Source organism: Apium graveolens, chromosome 5 (assembly GCF_009905375.1).
Source record: "Apium graveolens cultivar Ventura chromosome 5, ASM990537v1, whole genome shotgun sequence".
Taxonomy (NCBI): Eukaryota; Viridiplantae; Streptophyta; class Magnoliopsida; order Apiales; family Apiaceae; genus Apium; species Apium graveolens.
In genome coordinates, this window is record NC_133651.1 from 22,093,836 (window position 1) to 22,099,280 (window position 5,445).

General features: G+C 36.7%; 1 non-coding gene across 1 annotated transcript; it reads left to right on the forward strand.

The window, feature by feature from the left end:
* The first annotated feature begins 5,089 nt into the window (after positions 1-5,089).
* Positions 5,090-5,196, forward strand: LOC141662932 (small nucleolar RNA R71). The gene has a single exon (XR_012551032.1). It is a non-coding gene; the product is annotated as a small nucleolar RNA R71 (small nucleolar RNA).
* The last annotated feature ends 249 nt before the right edge of the window (positions 5,197-5,445 follow it).

A 5,445-nucleotide genomic window follows, 5' to 3' on the forward strand; every position in this document is an offset into this window, starting at 1 on the left:
CCTCAGCAACTATCCCTTCTAGGACAACATCCTCAACCGCTACATCCTCAATATCAACATCATCCGGTCCTGCGTTAGGACGCTCTATTGGATCCACAATCTGATCTCCAATTAGTAATAAAACATCATCGCGTTGATGTTCCTCAACTTCAGGGTTCGGAGTCCCGCTACCATATACGATAATGAACTACGCTTCTATCGCTACATTTATAAGGGTTCCCATAAGGGTTTTAACTGTCAGTACTACGTTAGGTAGTCCGACTATGAACTTGGCAAGAGTTCTTATTATCTTAGTGAACTTATTATCTTAACGTCCCATCATCTCTGAGGTTTATAACGCTTAGCTCTGATACCATTTCTGTAACACCCTCAAATCCGGGGTCGGGGATCCGGGTTGTCACGAGTTCCATTTCCCTTAACAACACCCAATCTTAATAAATAATCAACTACTCTGTACTGTGACCCCACAATAAACACACACACCACAAGTTATAGTCTCAGAGATGAATATCCAAAAATAATCACAAGTCATTTTATTCCACAATTATATGCCAATACACCTTAAACAGGTTTCTGAATAAATTTACATTTCTTTGCCATTATTACAATTCATAAATATACATAATCTGATACATCAAAAGTTGAAAGCCTAGCCTATTGGTAGTTCCTACCTCAGCTATGGCGGCATCAGTGCTTCTAGAAAACTGCGGAACGTCTCCTAACCTCTTGCGAATCGGGAGCTTGGTCCGGTTCATCTTGTCTATCTGATGTTGTGTGATGAAGAAATAAAGCAAGGGTGAGCAGCAAGCCCACCAAAATAATATGTATAATGATTTACAATATATGAGCCTACTCATAATACTCATGAAAGTCTTGGTCAAAAGAAATGAACCAAGTTGATATCTTAATGCGATGAAGTCGCAAAATATTCAGTATATATATATATATACATATATACTTTTCAAAGTAATGGAAGTCCTCTTCCATGCATAATACACACAGAATTCCAGTGTATAACTGTATAAAAATATCGTTGCAAGGTGATCTCATATATCTAACCTTGTCTCAACGTTTTTCTGAAAATCTTTGTCATGCATAAGATAATCATTTACTAGATATAAGTTTAAAAGATGAAGTTACAAAATACTCCAATATACTTATATCTTTTCCAAATACTACTTGAACTACCATCATTCAAGTTATAATTAGTTTCCAAAGTTCATCACATAGACGAGACTACAAGATAATACTTGAATAGATTCAACCTTTAAAATATCATCAAAATAAAATGAAGTTATGAGATACTTCATTTGATGCAAACATTATTTTGAAAACTTGACCCTGCCAACACTCAACAATCGCCCAACCGTAGCCTTTCTATCGAAGTGCTTTGGGTAGTGTTGCAGAAATATCCAATTGGATGATGAACTCATTACGGGAGTTTACCGCGCCAGGAAGACCACTTACGATGATCAGTCGTAGTAGTACAACCCCACCATTTTCTACATGTAGAGGAGAACCTGTCGGATTTACTTGTCAACCGAACACTGAACTCCTAAGGAATGGACCGCCTTAGCGGAACTTCCAGGCCATTTGGGCCAATATAATAAGGCTGGGCCGGCGCTACTCGGCCACTTACGCCACTCCTAGTTCAGATGAAATCCATGACTCTGAAACGTAAAGCTTGTCCCCACTTTCCCCAAGTAGAAACTTGTTGATACGGCTCCACCAAGAAGTCGTATCTATTTGGAAAGGAGAACTCACCGATATTTCCCAGGCGATGCCTGTTAATGGATTAACTTGTTCCAAGAATTTTACTTCCCGAGTGTTGGGTAAGTAATCAATTCATTTATCAAAACAGCAACCTTGTTGCGAATATAAAACACACCACAGAGCCGGATCCCTCAGGTTTTGAGCGAGTATTTAAATCCCCTTCGAAAGGAGGATCTTTAAAAAAATGAGTTTTGGGATCCGCTCTAACTTTTTAAAAAATCATTTTGAAGACTCGCAAAACATTTTTAAGAATGTTTGGAGTGAAGCTGATTTAATGAAGTAAATCAGTCCCCAGAATATTTAGAAAATGTCTGAATATTATTATTTAAATAATATTCCCATAAAAATAATCTTTATAAAATAATTGAAGTAGAAGTATTAAAACTTATACTTGAAATGAATAGCAAATAATCAAAGATATACTTATACGAAAGTAATATCTTTATTTGAATAATCAAAAATAAGTTTGATTATCGACACCTTATTCTTTAATAAATTAAAGAATATATCTCAGCAAATAATCGGAGTCATAGATCCTCAAATGTATATTCAAATAATATTCAATAAATAAAATAAGCTGAGTCATAATACCTCGAATGAATATTATAAATAATATTCATTAAATAAAATAAAGGAGTCATACATCCTCAAATGAATATTCAAATAATATTCAATAAATAATGTAAAGGAGTCATACGCCTTCGAATAATATTTGAAATAATATTCAATAATAAAATAAAGTTAAAGTTATCGAATAAACCTTATTCGATTAATAGTTTTAAAAACTATATCCATATATATATATATATAAATATATATATATATATATATACTCGGGAACATCGACTCCCGGTTTAGAAATATGTTCACCTTTTATCCCCTATACTAAGGGTATACGCAACTACTTGCTTATTTCTAGCATAGGTATTATGCAACTATAAGCATTGAAATCAACAGATAGATAACCAGATTACGAAACAGACATGCATATATACCATATTAGCATGCTCCAATATATCGCAAAATTTGCTAATAACAATCATGCAATATCACAAGATAATGCATATACATATATTTACATCACAACAACAGTATAACGGGTAGAAAACTTGCCTGAGCGACTGGGGTTACGAATGGCTCGGGACGAGTCTGGTAACCTATAAACAACAAGTAAGTTGGAATTAAACCAAAATCACTTGTAAATCTATACTTTAACTAACTTAGACTCTAACGCTTGATTTGCGCTCACTGATTTGCTTAAGTCACTCGGGTACCCTCGGCTCCACCATTTTTAATAATTTAACCTTTACGAGTTTTAAAGCGATTCCTTCGCGAGTGTCTTACCAACTGCCTAACACACTTACCATAAATGTTTCATGCATTAATTAACCCTTTTTGGTCTTTAACCTACATTTCAAAGTAAGGCGAGGGAAAAAGTTTCGTTCGCGAAACGCCGTTACTTGAAACGGTCGTTTCTCCTAAACCGTGCATCGGAATCGAACGAACTACATATCAAAACGAAGCTCGTAACATGAACTATCTAATCATGGCAGTGGTCATAATCTAGCAGGGGGTTCTCGGGTCCTAATGCTATGCACAAAAACAGTCCAAAGAAAATCGGACGTTACGACGGCTATGTTTATGCGATTTCCAATATTTTTAAACCATTCAAACCCATTCCAAATCAACCCCAAATCCAACCTCAAATCCATCATACAACAAACATCCATCCTTATCACATCATAACAATCCCAACAAATCCACATTAACCATTTATACTATTCTTTATCATGAATTTAAACTACACTTAAGTTCATTAATCAACAACCAAGATTTACAACTTCAAAAACAACCCAAAACCCATTAATCTCTACATACACAATCATCAAGCCTCTCATGAACTCTAATACTCATTTTATGCTCTTAACTTTCAATAACAAAGCTTGGTTAAGAGATTATACCTTCCTTGGAGAGTGGAGAATCAAGGGGATGGCTTGGAATCATCTTTAAAGCCCTTATCCAAGCTTAATCTAAACAAAACTTCAAGAACACAAATTTTAGTTCTTGAAAACACTATTCACCATCTTCTTTGATGATTTATAGAAAAAGATTGGCTTGGATTTAGAAGCTTAAACTTATAGGAAGTATGTAACTTAACTAGGAGAAGCTAGGATAATTACCTTGCTAAATAGTAAGTGGAGGAGCTTGGATCTTCAAAAATTAAGAAAAGGACCCGTGAGCTTCCATGGAGAAAGAAGAAGAGAGAATTTTGTGTTTTGCCTTGTTTTGATTTTTTGGTTGGTTGATTTGGTTTTTGTTTTTGATTTAGTAATTTACCTTCTTGCCCTTGGATTTGTGTGGTTACAAAGCCACCACACCTCCTCCTTCCCATGTCATGCTTATCTCATCCACATGATGTCATCCTTCCTTCCTTGTCTTCTTTCTATTGGTTGGATGACATCATTCCCATTAATCCCTTTGATTAACTTCCTAATCGTTTGCCTAATGACCGCTGATCTGCTATACGGTTCGCTTAACTTTCGTTCTCGTTTATCGTTTGAAGGATCATACCCGGGATCTTATTACTTAGGTTCCCTTAACCTTTCTCAATACATTATATTCCTTTTTATGATCCTCTATTATAATCCTTTAATTTAAATCCTTTTTATCCTGTTACCTTTTTCTCAATTCTTTCCGTATCTAGTGGATTTCCGGGAAAAATCAAAATGTTCGGAATTGGATTCTGACGATCTTTACATACACTTATATACCACATAGAGTACTAATAATATCCCATAAGATCAATAACAGAACCCCTACATAGCGTGGCATGAAAAGTTTTCTCGTTCAGCAAAAACACTATTCATAAGGGTTTCAAATTTTCTCAAAAATTGGGGTTATTACAAGGATGATAGTAGCTGGCACAGGCTGCTGTTGTCCCTGATAATTATTCACATACTGAACAGATTCGTTGACAAGAGAACACTGATCCGTAGCATGAGAACCTGCACAAAGCTCACAGACCATAGCTATTTGATTAACTCCATATGTAGCTAGAGAATCAACCTTCATCGACAGCGCTTGGAGCTGTGCTGCAATAGCGGTGGCTGCATCGACTTCCAGAATACCTGCTACCTTCCCAGGCATCATCCTCTGAGTTGGGTTTTGATGCTCATTTGCAGCCATAGTCTCGATAAGATTATAAGCCTCAGTATAGCTTTTGGCCCATAAGGCGCCTCCAGCTGCTGCATCGAGCATGGGCCGAGATTGGGCCCCCAAACCATTATAGAAACCAGTGATCACCATCCAATCGGGCATTCTATGATGTGGACACTTTCTCAACATTTCCTTGTAGTGTTCCCAAGCTTCGCACATAGATTCTGTAGGTTGCTGCGCAAACTGAGTAAGAGCACTCCTCATAGCAGCAGTCTTTGCCATCAGATAAAACTTCACCAGAAACTTTTGCGCAAGATCTTGCCAGGTAGTGATGGACCCAGCTGGTTCAGAATGTAACCAGTCCTTAGCTTTATCCCTCTGTGAGAATGGGAAAAGCCTCAGCTTGATAGCCTCATCAGTCACGCCATTATACTTGAAAGTGCTGCAGATCTCGACAAAATTCCTTATGTGCATGTTGGGATCTTCAGTCGCAGCTCCTCCAAAAGAAACAGAATT